The sequence below is a fragment of the Zonotrichia albicollis genome, chromosome 13, assembly GCF_047830755.1.
Source record: "Zonotrichia albicollis isolate bZonAlb1 chromosome 13, bZonAlb1.hap1, whole genome shotgun sequence".
Taxonomy (NCBI): domain Eukaryota; kingdom Metazoa; phylum Chordata; class Aves; order Passeriformes; family Passerellidae; genus Zonotrichia; species Zonotrichia albicollis.
The window spans coordinates 3,376,043-3,392,630 of NC_133831.1; the positions used below are offsets into that span (position 1 = coordinate 3,376,043).

The 16,588-nt window shown below is 45.1% G+C and overlaps 1 long non-coding RNA gene across 1 annotated transcript; it reads right to left on the bottom strand.

Annotated features, from left to right (window-relative positions):
- Positions 1–1,249: 1,249 nt before the first annotated feature.
- Positions 1,250–12,846, bottom strand: LOC113460021 (uncharacterized). Its single transcript, XR_012582381.1, has 4 exons — positions 12,693–12,846; positions 9,320–9,412; positions 8,951–9,010; positions 1,250–1,664 (listed from the first exon to the last, which is right to left on the bottom strand). It is a non-coding gene; the product is annotated as an uncharacterized LOC113460021 (long non-coding RNA).
- Between the last annotated feature and the right edge of the window lie 3,742 nt (positions 12,847–16,588).

Sequence of the window (16,588 nt, forward strand, 5' to 3'; positions counted from 1 at the left end):
TGGAACAATTTCTTTTTTGGTCTGAATTTCATTGATGGGTATACAAGGCATATATAAAACAAATTGCCTGTCACCCTGGAACTCTGTTTTCCCAATTTTATACAACAGCTCATCTCATCTTTCTCCTGGCCATCTCCAGCTTTGCTCCTTTCCTCCAGTCAGGACTTTCTAACTGGCATTGGCCCCCAGGAACCACAACCAGCCTGGCAGCCACAAGCAATTTACACTCCACAGTTGCAATATTCTCTTTATGCACTTAGGTTTTGGCCCATTTTTCTCTCTAAAAGATTATGCAATGCTAATTACATTCTTTTATTTTTTTTTTTCCAGGAGAGTTGATAGAAACACATCCAAAGGCACATTTCCCTAGGCAATAGCCTGCTTTAATAAATTCTGGTTGCACTGGAAATATTTGTACTCTAATCTGTAAAACAGAGATTAGGCAAAAGTTCCTAATATTGCTCTAAGCACTTCAAGCCAAGAAACAATTCTATTGTACTTTAAATTAAACATGTGTTTTCACGTCATTCTAAATCCGTACATTTCTTCCCCAAATGTATGTCCCAGTTGCATATTCATGAGTTTAGATCCACGTATTAAGAAAAGAACCAACATTTGCCATGTGCACAGCAGGTGACACACCCATGCACTGCTAAACCCCACACTGCTGATCAAGTGAATTAAATATTTTTGTAGAAATTTAATCTAATCCTTGCCTGAAAAATAAATCCCAGACAAGAGCAATAAGGATAAAGGGCTTTCAGAGAAAGCAGTGCTTGCTTAGGTGAGATGGATAAATTATGGATAATTATTATTAATAAATGGATAAATTATTATGGATAATTTATTATTAATAAATGGAGACATTATTATGGATAAATAATGAAATCCACAAAAATGCTTCAAAAATTATTTTTCATTGTTATCTTAATGGGCAGATCCATAGACATTGAGATAATCTGTAGACAACCAGATTTAGCTACTGGACAATTTATCCCACTAAGAAATACCCACAATTTAGGGGGGAAATCCCTTCTCTTTCTTCTATGCTGCAGCAGCAGCGCTGAAACCAGCTCACCTCAAACAGGGTTATTCTGGATTTACCATCAGTCTGAACAGAATCTCTCCCAATTAAACCCACCCAGAGCATCAAGAAATCCTTCTGGCAACACAAAAACCTTTTTGCTTCATTTATTCCCAATTTTCAGCAGCACAATAAGCATCAGCCACGGAAACCCTGGTGAGCATGGAAACCTTTCCTGGTGCAAACAGAGCTTTCCCAAAATTTTGAGCACCAGATATCAGCTTGGCTTGGTTAATTGAACAAAACCCACTTTAAAAACACCTTGGTCAAGCAATAGAGCAGATGCTCAGGCTTTCCTCTTACTGCAGATGGCAGCAGAGATGCTGACTCACCCAGCAGAGCTGCTCCTGCGTTTATTTTCTGCACCTCCAGAGCCTGGGAACAGCTTCCCCCTGGAATGGAACAGGGCAGAACCCAACAGAAAACACAAACGAGGGAGTCAGGAGCGGGTTCTGGATGTTCCTGTTGCTCCTGGCCACCTCCTGCCCTGCTTTCCACACGCGCTGTTTGCACAGCCTCCTTGCAGAAATCACTTGTCTCCAGGCTGCAGCATCAGGGAGAGACAAACTGGGGGAGTATCCTGGAAAAGGAGGAATGGGAGATGTGAAACAGATGTTTTCCCTTAATTGCTTATTGCAGAGGCAGCCCAGTAACTAATCCACCTGCTGTGCTCCCACAGGGATAATTACCCACCCCCGTGCTCCCAGCCGGCTGAATTTATGTTTTCCATGCCTCATTATATCCATTCTGCCCAACAACATGGCCCAAAGTGCTGCACAAGTGCCACACTCACACAAATACCCATCTCCTTCTTGCCCAGAGCAGCTGGGGCTGCCCCTGGATCCCTGGAAGTGTCCAAGGCCAGGCTGGACATTGGGGCTTGAAGCAAGCTGGGATAGCGGAAGGTGGATTGGAACAAGAGGATTTTTTAAGGTCCTTTCCAACCCAAACCATTCCATGATTCTGCAGCTCTAGGTACAGAGCTAGAGTACTTTAAATCAGTATTTTCAGTATTGCTTAGATATAGATATTGACATGGCAAGCAGGGCTTTCCAGAGAATCAGGAGATGTTAATTAAAAATAACAGCATGGTAGACGGGAGAGGAGAGCTTCCCAACCAATCACAGCAGTAAATAATTCATGTCTGAAATCCCTGTTTCTTCTAAGACCCCTTTTGTCATAGGAAGTGATCAGGAACACAGAGTGAAGGCTCCTGAATATCCAGGTGATGTTTGTGCTGATTTTTAAGTTGCTCACATTGTTGTTCTGAGTCATGTTCAGCACAGAGCAATCATTGATGTTCACCCATAATTTTCCCCAATTATTTCAAGGCTTGCACTCAAAGGTGGTGTTCAGTATGGAGAGGAGCCCCTGGTTATGAGGTCTGATCATGGTTAAAATGCAATTAACAGTTACAAAAGGTTAATTGAATAAAGAAAAATAGAAGTTTCAAGGGATCTCTGCTTCTCACCTTGGAAGCAGGGGCAGCCCAATCTCCAGTGCTCCAAGAGTGGAGCTGGATCCTTCTCACTGCCAGAGGAATTTGACTTTGATGGAGTGGATGGTGCACAAGTGATGGGAGGGGAAAAATTGCCACTGACTGGACTTGATAGGGCTGGAAACAGAACGTGACCCGAGCTCCAAGCCTGGTTCTGCTCCTCGTTAGCACAGCCTTCATCTCTCCTTCTTTTCCAGGGAGCTACTTCTTTCAGAGCCTCAGGCAAGAGCCAGCACCAGCTGGAGATAATTTAGTCCTACTTCACTAATGTTGATGTCTCTGGATTTAATATTGGCTTTTCTGGAAGCCTCCTAGGGCTCTTTGGCTTGGTGAGGCGGCTCAGGTAGTTACCCTGAGCATAATATTTTGTTAACCAAGAGGGTGCAGATCTATTTCAAATACAAAACAGGAATCTGCTCATCCAGGACTAGCAGAGCTCCCCAAATCTTCCCCTGCTGAATGCTCAGCAGCCCTCAGCCCTGGGGAACGTCTTCAAAAGCCTTTCAGGCTTAATTAATGCCTGCTGGAGGGACACTCCAAAGCAAAGTGAAGTCCTCAGAGGGAAAATCCAGTGGCTGGAGAGATGGATGTGGATGTGCTGGGAATGCAGAGAGCAGGGGGGAGCATTGAGCTTTGTCAGGGGGGTCACCAAGGGCTTTGCTCAGTGGAAGGGGCATCCAGGTGCAGCCAGAGAGCCCCCAGAGTCTCCCCTGGAAATATCTGAGCCAGGGTGATGCCTTGGGAAGGCTGAGCTAAAACAGAGGCTGGACAGAGCTAAAGAATAAAGCAGGGATTTATTAAAAGGATCTCCTCAATGGATCCACCTTGGGCTGCACAAGAGCCCAGCCAGGGCTGTACCCAAAGTGAACCAAAATGGTCCCAAAATGGCCCCAAAATGAACCCAGGATGAACCAAAATGGTCCCAAAATGCACGAGCGCTCCCGGGGTCTCTCCCTGGGATCAGTTCTGCTCCATTTGCCCCTTGCAGTTCATTGTCCCATTCCAGCTTTAGCCCAGGCAGTCCCACCCTGCTTGTTTTTCTCTCTCCAGCCCACGGGGTTTGTGCTCCTGGGCTGAGATTGGGATCATTTGTCCTTGGTGCCCAGCTGGAGCAGGAATTGTTTTGTCTCCCTGCTCTGTGCACAGAGCTCAGCATCCCCTGATGTGAACCCAGACCCACACACTAAAGCAGCACAGAGTGTGAAAAATAGAAAAGCCAAAACCTGAGGCATCAAGGAGACCTGAGCAATGGCCTAGGGAGGAGCTGGGAGGGAGCCCAGATAGAACAAGTTTTGAAAAGAGCAGACAATAAAAAGCTGAGGCACACCACAACAGATTTGCTCACACCCTTGTGCCTCGGGACAGGCACAAACCCATGAGCTGGCATCCCTGGCAAACCAGAAATCCAGAGGGAGATTCAAGCATTGCCCCTTGCCAGACTGGCCATGAAATATTGTCCTGCCCTGTTGCTCCTGATCTCTGTCCAGGGGTGTTCCCAGCCTGGTGTTCCTCTATGCAGGATGATTTGGGACAGAGGGACATCAGTGATGGAAAGGAGATCCCAGATGTGCCCCATCAGAGCTATAAACACCACGGGTGTTATCCCAGGAGCTGGACAAAGGAAGGGCACAAAGAGACTGAATAAATTTGTAGGTTTGCAGTAACTTTAGTTTACCAGGCTCCCCTCAGTCAAGTCCTGCAAAGCCAAATTTAAAACACCTTTTTGCTTTAATTTCCAACTGTTCAGTTGGATGCCTGCCTTGCACATGGGTGTGGTGGGAAATGTTGGTGTGATAGATATCACAAACAGAGGTTTTCCTTCAAGCCTCTCAAAACCCCATCTGTTTTATCAGTGTTACATCCAGCTATTTATGCAGGTAACTGCAGTCCCATTACTTGCCAGTGGCATGGAAAAACCATGGAATTAACCCAGCAGTTTTGATGTCTGCAGTAATTGTACCCTGCCTCCTCTTTCACGAAGAGAAAAATTTGCTACAAGACTCAAGATAAAACAAATAAATCCAATACAAAAGCCCATCTAATTGAATTAAATGAAAGTAGCCTCTCAGACTGCCCTTTCTGTGAATCACATTATCTTCGTGTTTACTGACTCTTTGACAGGAGACTAAATGATCCCAAATTTTATCAGAATAAATCAACTAAAGAAAAAAAAAATCCCCTCTAAAAAGGACAGGCGTTCTTAACAGTCATCTGGAACAGATTATTCCTCTCCAAGTAGCATTGTTGATACTGAAAGTGTTGTAACAATATCCTTTTCTAATGTGGTTCTGCTGTGGCTCCATCCATAATAAAACCAGTCCGTGCCAGAAAACCCACTTAGCATGACAAGCTCCCCAAAACCTGGATTATTTGTGTAAGACTCTGATTTGATTTTTCAAGCTCCATGATCTGATGAAACTTCTTTTAATATTTTTAAAGGAGACCAATGAGCATCACCTACTCTGGGGAAATGTCTTTTGTTGAACCCTCCAAGTGCTTGTAAATCCCAAATGCCACTAAAGAGAGATGGAGGCTGAAAATTAAAACTATTTTCTCCGTTTCCAGCCTTGTAAAACCTAAAATAACTGCACCTTTTTTATTTTCTTGAGTATATATTGTCAGCCGAGCAGTATGGCTGCATTCAAAGGTTACAACAGATAAAGCAGAATTTATATTAATCTCATAAATGATGGATAAATATCAATCAAAGAACACCACCTTTACACCAAGATACTCAGAAAAATCCAATAATATTGAGGGCTCAAAAGGAGACAACTTAAACAAAACTACCCAGCAGAAAGAGCTGAACATTCACCATTTTTTAGCTCAAATGGATAAAAGAGTGGTCTACCAGGATCCCAAATAAAGGCATTTCTACCACATGAATGGTGGTCAGTGCTGGGAAGATGCCTTCTTTTCCAAAAAAAAAAATCCATTTCTGATTTCTGCCACCTCACAGATATTTGTGTCTCATTGCCCAGCATATTTCTGTCCCAAGCCATTAAGAAGTAATCAGGGAGAGAAAGATGAGGACTGCAATTCCCTAGGAAAATGGCATTTAAAATTATAGAATTCTGTGATTTTCACCCTTTATTTTCCTTTTTCCAGTGCTCGCTTGCTGATGTATGAACTGCTCCTGTCCTACTTACACAACCTCCTTTTCTCTAGATGCACACATTCATGGTTACACCAAAAACCAGTTATTCTTCAAACTAAAAGCTCCTCAGAACCTCATGGGGGGAAAAACAAGTAAACAACATCACCACAGAGCCTGTTAGATGCTGGACATTACCAGTTCCATCTGTTCTATCAGCCAAACACTTCCAAACCATTTCGCCCAGAGCAGCGAATCTCAATGAAAAACTGATCAAAAAAAAAAATTTAAAAAAAAGAGAAAGAGGGGATGAGAAAAGTCAGAGCCACTTCAGAACTTCTTTGAAGTGTTAGTCTGCTGTTCCCTGAGGTCACTGAGCCCAAGTGCCACCCCTGGCAGAGCATGAGGAGCCCTGGGTGCAGCCCTGCATGGCTGGGGAGCGGAGCAGCCACAAACCCAGCCAGCCTGGCCTCTCCTGGCAGCTGCTGGGACCAAACGTGGCTTGGAGTCACAACAGGACCTGGGCTCCCTCCCTCCAGCCCTGCCACCCTCGCTGGGAGCCAGCTGGGAGCTTTTCTTCTCGTCCTCTTTGTTGTCTGTGCTGCCCGATAGCAGAGGTCCTGCCAACCTACAATTAGGGACAAGAGCTGTGCCTTTGTGCTCTGCCTGCCCAGAGATAGGGCAGTAATTCATGAAGCCAGCATGCCAAGGGCTCGCCAGCAATGTCAAAAGCAAGTTCATAATAAATTACTCTTTTCTGGGGCACTTCCTTCACTTGCCAATGGAGGAAAAGCAAAGAAAAATGACAAAGAGCCCCTCTCCTTTCCTCCAGACAACTGTGATTTATTACAGGCGAAACAGGGAGGATTCCAAAAACATTACTGCTATAAGGGAAGGTAACCCAATCTCCAGCAAAAATAAACAGCCATGTTTAAATAAACCTTCTGAGAAGTGCTACTGCCCTTTTCTCTGGAAATTGGGGGAGAATTTCTGTGCCCTGACATTGTTGTGCTGTGTGAGACGCTGACCCAGGGATCTCGTCTGGTTTGGGTGGCCTGGTAAGTCATCAAAGGATAAAAGGCAGAGAACAAAGGGGGAAATAAAAGTATTATGAGCTGCAGCTGAAGTGCCTGACAGATGTTGGGTGGTTTGTGGGAACTGCCTTCCATCTCCAGAGCAGAGGGCTCACCCTGTCACTGCCCAGGCTCCTGCTGGGGCAGGGTGGGACGGGCAAGGTGTGTACACCCAGCACACCACCCCAGAGGCACTGCTCAGTGGTTTAGGGGCTTCCCCCAGCTCTCCCATGAACAGGGAATGCAATAAATCACAGCAACACTCAGGTCACGTACCCTGCAAGGGTCCTCACAGGCTTTAGAGCTTGCAAAAGCACCAACCAACCCAAGAACAGCCTTCCCATGGCTCAGAGGACAGGATCCAGCCCCTCTGCACTGACCCTCTCCAGAGCTCTTTCTCTCCCCAGTGGGAAGGTTAAATCCCTCCTTGTTTCCTCCTCTCCTGCTTTAGCACCAGGATGGCACATTGCCCCACACAACCAATAGAAGTGGGTTAATAAAGAGTTTGGGAACAAATGCAGACCTTCAAGAGAAGCCAGAGGGGGCTTCAGGGGCATCCAGCCTGGCAAAGCTTCTGGAGAGATGCATCCACCTGCCCAGTGGCTGAAGTCCTGCTTTCCCTCCTTATCACACACGCAGCTCCCCAGGCTCCGATGGCGTGATGTGTGAACATTGCTGTGCTCCAGAGCCTTGCACAACCCAGGGATTTACTGCCCCACTCGCTCAGAGTGATCCCAGGCACACCCTCTGCCTCCTCTGCTGCTGGCCTTGCTCTTTGCTTGACTTCCTTATGCCAGAATGGCTCCCTAATTAACACGAGCAATTAGGAGAACTCACTGCAGGAATGTCAGCCCACTGAGATAAGAGATGATTAATGACACCAGGCAAATTAATCATACAGCTGCTTGGGTCTGTGGATCTCTTACATGCTGTGAACACATCATACTCAGGGTGGAGTTTTTCTTATTGTGCTGTATGAAGCTCATCAGCAAGAGAAAGGTAATTAACCAGCCTTTTCTACCACACTTAAACTAGTAGGGTAAAGGAGAGGGGAGAAAAACAGCAAGACTTGTCTTTATGGATTTCTGTGATGATGAAAAGGCTGGCAAGGATAATTTATGAATCAATAGTGATCTGAGTGCTGTGGTCAGCTGAGAACAAGAGCTTGCCCGTAGCTTCAGGCAAAGCAGGCAGGGTTAAATCCCTGAGGAGCCCAGGCAGCTGGGACATCCTAAATGCAGAGCAGGCAGTGCTGCCAAGGCTCCAGCCCATGGAGACAGCAGAATACCTTGGCCCAGGCTCCAGAATAGCTGGCATGGGAATCAGGGAGCTGCTGGCCAAGAGAAAGCGCCAGGGGAAGAGGCATGCCTGCAGCCACAGCCCTGCAGGAATTGGGTGCTGCCTCCCAGTCTGTGCTATCCATCCACGGCTGGATAAACGCCCTGAGGCAGAGTCCTGAGCAGAATCACAGCCCTCACCTGCTCATTCGGTGCTGGAGGAGTCACCTTTGAGGTGAGGGACATCTCCCTTACGCCAGGGCCTGGAATTCCTCCTGTATCCCGTGCCCTGGTGCCAGCCTTGTCTCTGTGGATGGCCACGCTCTGGCTCAGCTCTCAACCAACTCTCCAGAGTGAGCTCTGTGACTAAAAATGCTTTGGGAACAGACTCCCCTTGTAGCCAGAGGCCTCTGGAGAAGACAAATGGAGGAATGCTCATGGTCCCAGGATGGGATTGAAGAGATGGACACCTGTGTCCTTGCCCCACCTTCCTGAGGGCAGTGATGGTCAGCTTGCCCAGAACCATCAGCAGAAGGGACATTCTGCTGCCCCAGGAATCTCCTGGTGGAAATGGAGGTGGATTTTCAGGGGCTTTCTAGCTGGGCAGCAAGCCAAAGAGGGGAAGATTAAGGGTCCATACTTTGGACTGAGACACTCTGAGCTAAACCACCATCACACATTTTCCATGGGTGACTTCAGCCCTAAGTGCTTAAACTGCTTGGGAGATCCAGCACATCCAGCTGTGCTTGAGACACCCAGCCCATCAGCCCAAGCCCCTGTGAGGCAGGAGGGACACCTGAGATCCTCTCCAGAGCTCCTGAAGCACACAGCAGGCACAAATAACCCTGCAGGAAACCTTCATTTCAAAGCAGTTTGCACTGAAAATAAAACACTTCAGCACAAGGTGTTCTTTGAAGCACATACCTGTAAGCATGTGTTGTTGTGAACTTTGAGTATCATTTCCTAGGTTGATTAGAAATGGACCTATAAAATAAAAAATAAGATCTTCAGAGTGCTCAGGAAAGCCCCACCTGAGTCATTTTCTCTGGATTCTCAGCCTGGGCTCCTGTGGTGTGAATTGTGTCACACATCCTAATACAACTTCAAAGAAGACACTTGAAAGAACTCAAAAACCACGACCATCAACTGACTGAGAGAGTATTTTAAGAAGTATTTTAACAAGTCAACTCAAATACCTTTCAGAGACAGTACAACACTGAACTGCAGGGCTTTTTTCTTTTTTCCCCCATGGGATAGTTATGTTTTACTCCCCCCAAAAAATTGACTACTTACACTTCTGATCCCTGTTCTTTCTGGCAGCTTTCACATTTCCATCATTTGGCAACACAGCAAGGATTAGGAGGCTTCCTGATGTCCTCCTCCTCCCTGGAAAAGAACACACGGCTGACGTAAACGTTTTGATTTTAATATTTGGGCACACAACCAGTGGGGATCTCTCACCTGCTTTGTTGTCACTTTTTGTGCTATGCCTGCCTCAGTGATCTGACAAAATGCAGTGCCAATAGAACAGATTTATATCAAGGATTTATCCTGGAAAATAGGATTCTCTCCCCATAAAAATTCCCTGCTTCTAAGGCTGTGGAAACACAGCATGGAGCCCCTAAATGGGAGGAGAAAACAGAGGAAATAAAACACCACATCTACCAGGTAACAGGTTATGATTTGGCTGGATTGGTTGAAACAGGGAGCACATCCAGATTATTGTGATGGTTTGGTACCTCCTTAACATTTTTGTTCAAAAAGTACCTCTTAGTCTGGGCCCTTTTGGGGCAGATCACCACAGAAAAGGTGAATGGAAATCCACTGATTGAGGAGTGTGCATTTGCACCACTAAGAGATATCAGGCAGCCATAAAAGAGCTGTAAACCAATATTTCATATCTGGTCACACCAGTAGCCATAAACAATGTGTGATACTCTCACGTGCCTGATCCGTGATGCCTTTTATGACTTTATCTGCAGATTTCCTCAAACCTGGAATTGTCCAAGGCCAGGTTGGATGGGGGTTGGAGCAACCTGGGATAGAGGAAGAGAGAAAAATGGATTTGAAAAATCCAGAATTCTGAAAAATCCAGAAAAATCCAGAATCCTGACAGGAAAGCTCACACAGTTTTGTACATCTGTGTGCAAACGCTGAGATAAGGTGTGCTGATTTAGGAAGGCCACGGAATAGAGATGTTATTGTTGAGAGAGAGATTGAGCTAGAAAGAAGTTTTAGTAAGATTGAGAGACTGAATTAGAAACTAGTTTTAAGAAGTTTCAAAATATGCTCTTACAAAAATATTAGATATTTTAAAGAATTGGAAGTGTGAAAGATTCAGAGTAGTAGGACCATGTGGGGAAAAAATAGTCCTGCCCCTGATGGTCAATAGGTGATACAGCCTTCTCTTATTATCCTATTACTGTCTTTAAAACTTCCATCTCCTCATCACTGCCACATTTTAGTAAATTTAAGGGCACAGGTATTTTTTTTGCTGTTTAAGAACATTTACTGATGGAAATTTAGATTACTCCCTGGCAGCTGAGTGCGGGGTTTGAAGCTGTAAAATTCAATTAAACCACTAAAGGAGGGATAAAATAGGACGGATTGTTGTGCCCCAGCTAAAAGTAGCTCGGCTGACATCAGCTGGGCAGCAAACAGAAAACCAGGGAGCTCCTCACATCTCCCACACTTGGCTGGAGACTTTGGTGCAGGGAAAGACAAACTCCCCACTGCCATGGGTAAATCTGTGCCCTCTCCACATCAGGAACAAGGACATTAAAGTCTCCCAGACCTGTCTGACCTTGAGGATGATCTTTCCTGTTTAATTTGACTGCCCTAAAACTTGGGAGCAGAACTGCAATTTCAAACTGGTAATTACTTGGCAAGTAAATAAACTACAGCAGTGCTGGACCCTGAAAAGTTAAATTACCATGTGAGCTTTCATTAAGTATTTTATTCATACTTGTTTTCTACAGAAAGCTTCCAAATTTGAATTAAAACAGAAGAGTCAGCAGCAGGAGAAAGTGCAAGCTAAGTGCAAGATATTTCTTTTGCTTTCAGTTGCTGCATTAAGGACAAGAAGCCAAGAGGAAAATATTAAATAAGCACCAGAAATACTAAGGTTTTGATGTTTCATGACAATTGTTTTCAGATGGACAGACATGAAATAATCCCACATCAAACTGACTGTGTCTGACATGCCTGCCACCAGGTATGGTCCAAGAGAGGCAGAGAGGGAGGAAGTGGTGAAAGGGAGGATAAATCATTCAGCCAAAACCCACTCCCAGCTCCTCCAGCCCATTCCAGTGACTGCTGAGGGTTGTTAACACCCACACCTCTCCACTCAGTGGTGTTTGTCAGGATTTTCTTCCAGCAGCATTCCTGAAAGGTCACTCCTGACAGGAGCATCCTGCTGGAAAACCTGTCCTCACACACCTGCAGGACAAACTGGTTTTACAGCAAGATCAGGAGCTGCACTGTGTCACAGACATCTTTTATGGAAAATCCTTCCCTTTGGATTTTTCCTCCTGAGAAGCTGGGAGGCCTCAGGAACAAAATGCAAACATTGATTATCTGCTGCTGTGGAATGCAACAGGTGCATCTGTGATTGGTCTCATGGGGTTGTTTCTAATTAGTGGCCAACCACAGTCAGCTGGCTCGGACAGAGAGTCCAAGACAGAGCCTTTGTTATCATTCTTTCTGATTCTATTCTTAGCCAGCCTTCTGATGAAATCCTTTCTTCTATTCTTTTAGTAGTTTTAATATAATATATATCATAAAATAACAAATCAAACCTTCTGAAACATGGAGTCAGATCCTCATCTCTTCCCACAACTGAGAGACCCCTGTGAGCACCATCACAGGACTGGGCAGGAAGATGCTGAGGGTGAGACCTGAATGAGGAATTTGTGTTGCTCAGAAGCTCAGGGAGTTAAACTTCACTCAGATGGCACCACCAGAGAGTGACACTGCCATGGCTCTTCTTCTTGAAGGAGAATCAGGCAAGATATTACCACAGATCCCATCAGGTCTCTGGTGTATGGAGAGCTTTGGATAGCTCATGGAATGGCACCCCTGAAGTTATTCCACCTCTGGAAGGGAGTTATTCCACCTTTGAGCAGCACTTGGGAATGGCAGCATCAAGCTGAGCCTGCTCAAAATCAGGAATCAACCTGGAGGAGCTAATTCAGAAAGGGTGTGAATTCCAGTCAGTAACAATGGATATCAGTGTTCCTGTCCCTCACAGCTGCAGGAGGAAAAAGCCAAGTTCTGTCTGTTCCAGGTCATCTGTTTCAAGACATCCAGGAAGCAAGCTGCCCATGGAGTTGGGCAGGACACACAGCCACTGGATTCCATCCTGGAGAGCAAACAATGAGGAGAAGGAATTTCTTGCCTTGCCTTTCCTGAAATCTGAACTGCTGTTAACCAGCCCTGTTGAACAGCAAACCCACGATCCAATCCCACACAGCATCTCTGGATTCAGCAGAAGGAAACCTGGGATTTTGGGATTTCTGTCTCCAGAGAGGTGCCCCCTTCTGCCATTCCCAGCCACAGGACACACCACAATTCCTGCTCTCTATCACAGCCCTTTGAGGAGCAAAGGAAGACATTTTCCAAGATTTCTGTCCTCCAGGAATGAAAACATAAGACCAGATTTACTCACAAGTTTCTTCCAGGGGTGGTAAAGAAAGGAGAATTGGAAAAGCAGGAACATTTCTAGGAGGTGAGGTCCCTTCTGAAAGATCCACATAACCCATGCCAGTATTACCACAGCTTGCACTGAATATTTCCTTTTAGTGATGACATTTAAGGCTGAAATCTGAGCTCTTGGGACCCTGGTAACTTGAATGCCACAGCAAAAACTCAGCTCTAGACCTGCTCTTTATTTATTCATATATGAAATATGAAACATGAGATATCTGGGCAATATGAAGGTCGAAGCTAGATGACCTTGAAGGTTCCTTAAAACCCAAATCATTCTATGACTCTATGAATTATGAAAATTTGAAGTTGCAAGCAAATTCTGCCCATGCCCTGCAGGCAGCCTTCCCTCTTTTAGCTGTAGAAAAACAAAATTCTCCATGAAAACCTTCCCCTTCCATTGCCCTAACTGTGCTTGGAGCCCACCTAGCAGAACACCTCTATTCCTTTATTCTAGAATTTTCTTTGGAAGTTCAAGGAGCTTTTTGGAGCAGAGAGTGGCTCTTTTTGCTGTGCTGTGGACAAAACCAGTCCCGTGCCTCAGCAATCTCCTGCAGGACATCGTTGTTATTCCAGCTCCTCTGTGGGATGGCAGGATCGAGAGAACCACAAATGGTGTGCAGGAAGGTCTGCCCATCTAGCAGAACACCTCTCTTCCTTTATTCTGGAATTTTTGGAAGTTTAAGGAGCTTTCTGGAGCACAGAGTGGCTCTTTTTGTTGGGCTGTGGATGAAACCAGTCCTGTGCCTCAGCAATCCCCATCCTCTGCAGGACATCCTTGTTATTCCAGCTCCTCGGTGGGATGGAGGATCAAGAGAAGCCCAGTGGGTGTGCAGGAAGGAGGGGGTGACCTCCAGCTCTGCTCAAAGATGGGTGTTTATTGCTTTCCCAAGCAGATAAAGCTGAGCTCAGTCCCTTTCGTGCCAGCACTACTGAACCATTCTTGTTTCCTGTATGTGGAGGTGGAAATGTCATGCTTCAGCCCTGGTTTGTGCTTTTTTTTTTTTTTAATTTCTTTTCTTATTTTGTGGTTTCCATGTGCTAGAAGTGCCTGGGAGATGTGTGCTCTGCAATGTGAGAGGCAGCTGCTTTCATGCAGCCCCATGAGCAGTGCCAGCAGTGAAGGTGTTACTGGAGGAGTTTTTATTGCCAGGATTTCTTCTTTCTCTCTCTGGGGCTGAGGCACCACAGCAGATTGTTAACACTGCTCAGAGCAGCAGGAAAAACCCCTCAGAGCTCTGTTAAAATGGATTGGTGCACGTTTATGACCTGCTTGGGATTTTATCACAGCACACAAGCCTTGGGTTTCTTGGGTTTAAAACATGAATCTCCTTCTTTCTGCTGCATCTTCCAGGAGCCAACATTGGCACAAACAACTCTCTGCCAGTTCCTCCCTGACCAGACCAGCAATTTAACCCCATTTTTTACAGGAACAAAGTGGTTTTAGTTTCCATTAGAGTTGGGGCTGATTTCCCTGGCCCTCTGCTCCTCACAAGGGCAGCAGTGACATCCAGCAGCCACAGTCACCAAGGAAGATCCATGCAGAAAGCAGCTGCCCAAAATAAGTTCCAAAGCCTCAGTTATTGCCCTGGAACACATGGGAATAGTTTAATAAATCTGGGAAATTCTCTTGAAGGGAGAGCTGGAGGGCAAAGGCTCCGAGCCAGTGTAAGAGCTTGAGCAAGGGGCATGATAATGGCATTAATATTTATTATAATTACATCAGTAATTGTACTCAGGGAGATGATTTCTACTTCTTTTGTGTTAGATACAAAAGGTAGATTTCAGTTTATCTGCTTTCAATTACAAACATCTCTAAAATGACAAAACCTTCAAGGCACAATAGATATCCTGTTTACAGATAATTTCCCTAGAGAATGATCCACATTTGTACCTTCAAAAAAGCAATTAAAGAATATCTGTCCAACCAAATATCACCTCACCTCTGACCAGCACACAATCCCTCTTGATGAATCCCCTACAAACCCAATTTGGTGCTATGGGAACAAAGAATTGTCCCAAATCTTGTCACTCTTTTAAACTCAGGCTGTGTTTAACAAAACAATTGCCATAAAGATTTCAGATATCCTAAAGCTGAAATAACTCACTGAGGCCACTGAGTAAGAAAAGATCAAATGAAAAAATGATGAATCTGGCAGCATGATTTCATTAAGATGCCAAGCTTGCAGTGGGGACAGCAAAAATAGGAAAAACCCTCCCAAGGGCTCACCAGTGCCCTGATAAAATGGGAAATCATCCAATGGAGCAGGAAAATCTGAGACTGATGTCCTTTCTTGCAAACTTACAGCCTAATTAGGGAAGCTACAGGGAGGGTAGACAGCTCTTCTTGACAGCAAACCCAGCAGAAATTACTGCACTTCCAAAGCCATCATGTCATTTAAAATATCCCTTCAGATATGGAATAGGGGGAAAGCTTCCATAAGAAATAGATCAGGAACTTCTTTTCATTCCCTGATTCTGATTCTTAGATCTTTCCAAGGAAAGAAATTTTCCTTTTTTTCCTTAATTTTAAATTATTGTATCTTCTCAAAAGTGAGAATATTTTATCTAGAAGCTTGATTTTCCACAAATAATTATTACCAAAAAGTAATAAAGGAAGAATTGTACCTAAGTTCTGGCTCCTTTAGTTCCTTTCCTGGGATGATCTTGCAAAGTGGTTTACACGTCCCTCGGCATCTCCTCCTAGAAATAAAATAAAATAAATAAATAATCTTCCTTTCAGGGTGTTTCTTTTTAAAACAAGACCAGAAATAACTCCACTTTTTGCCAAAGCACTTCAGAAACACAAAGCCCCCTCCAAACCGAGGTGAGGCGCTGAGGGCAGAAATAAACGGGAGGGTGTTAATTGCAGAGCAAACATCAATCCAATAACAGCTCTGGGGATGCCAAAGTGCCACTGGTGAGGGGAAAATCTGGTGACAGCAGCAGCAGCTGAGGGATAAAACCACGAGGTGTTCCCTGGAGGATCCTGGAGCACCTGGAGGGACATCCAGGACACCCCAAAAGGTCTCAGTGCCACGGATGCATCCCCCAGTGCTCTGCCAGCACACAGCTGAAGTTAAACCACCAGCAAACCAGGGACACCACCAGGAATTTCTCTTGGTCCAATCAGGAAGATTTAAATATATCTAAATATTCCCTATATTTTTTTTCTTTGCTTTATTTTGCCTTGTTTTGGGGGGGGGTTTTTTGGGTTTTGGGGTTTTTTTGGGTCTTTTGTTTGGTTTTTTTGTTTGTTTGTTTTTTGTTTGTTTGTTGAGGGTTTTTGTTTGTTTGTTTTCTTTATGGCTGGAATTACCCAATAAAAGCTCTCCAATGACAGAATGTCTATGGGGAGAAAATAAATTATACCTGTCCCTGGTAGGACTGAGGGACACTGAGCAGCCACCATGGTTGGGAGGTCTCTGCATCTTCTCCCTGTCCTCATCCCCATGTGTAATTCCTCCACCTTTGGTTGAAATTCCCTGTGGCATCAACCCAGCTCTTCCCAGGACCAGCAGGTTTAGGGCTGTGGGGATGGAATCCCTTCAGGAGCCACAGAGCAAACTCCAAACTCACTTCTAATCAAAGTTTTAAATGAAAGTCTGATTTTTGCAGTGAAATATTCGTTCCTAGGGAAGGGGAGAGGGCCTCACCATGGCCCCATTGGGAAGCCAGCCTAGAGACACTGCTTGTTTGCTGAGGCACATCCTCTTCCCATCCTACCCTATTTTCCCTAAAATAACTCAGCCAAGCAGTAATTCATGGTTATTGACTAAGCTATAGGGAAATCTCAGGGGAATCAAGGAGATAAATGGCCTTTGGTTTTCCATAAATAGGGGGGATGGAAACAGAGCC